Consider the following 892-nt stretch of genomic DNA (forward strand, 5'->3'; position numbering starts at 1 on the left):
AGTGGAGGGGCATTAATACACAGTTACTTTGCCTTGCACTACCCTGAGAGCTCCATTACTATGACATCCAGGGCAAAGACAATGGTGGTCTCGTAGATCTGGAAAGAATTGTCAGTGTTGGAGTATTACCGCAGTGCTGATGACTCACACTGGTCATAAGTGCAAAGTGTTAACCCCTTCCACACCCCACCGGAACCTCAGTGACATTCAGCAGAGTGCGGAACAGTGCAGACATCGTACCTCCTTCCTAACAGGACAGAGCCTGCAGGGCGCAGAGGGTTAACGAAGGGGCGTGTCCACGGAGGTTGTATATTCATGAAAGGGGGCGTGGTTTGCGGGGGTACTCCAGCGCTCGCACTGTGACTATTCATGAGGGGGCGGGGCCATGGCGCTCGGCTCTTTCTGCAGCTGACAGCTGGAGAGTCACCGGGAGACACAGGCAGGCAGCGCTGAGGAGGCACCGACTGCAAGCACGGGAGACCTACTCATCATGTATTGGGAGAGATTAGGGCCTGCTGAGCCCAGCTGACAGAGGACACTGCACACCATTCCTACCCAGGAACCCAAGGCTCCCCCTCTTTGTGACACCCCCCCAGCATCAGCACCCAGCTTGTCTTGCTGCCTCTGACACCCCATTACTAAACATATGCTGAGCCCTCTTTCCCTCCCCACTTTACATTCATGCCCCATTTACTAATATCTATGCACCCCCTTTAAATTGATCCCCCCACTTCTCCTTTCTCTAAATCACTGATCCCTATTATTTTATGATCCCTATATTCCCTTTCCAAAGTTCCAGCCATAACAGTTTGCTCTAAAGCCATCTGTGCATTTTTTTCGCTTCTTGCTCCAAGAAAGTTAAAAAGTTCTGTCCAAAAATTTTTTTAAAATT

Source organism: Nanorana parkeri, unplaced genomic scaffold (genome assembly GCF_000935625.1).
Source record: "Nanorana parkeri isolate BGI_ZX_2015 unplaced genomic scaffold, ASM93562v1 scaffold163, whole genome shotgun sequence".
NCBI classification, from domain to species: Eukaryota; Metazoa; Chordata; class Amphibia; order Anura; family Dicroglossidae; genus Nanorana; species Nanorana parkeri.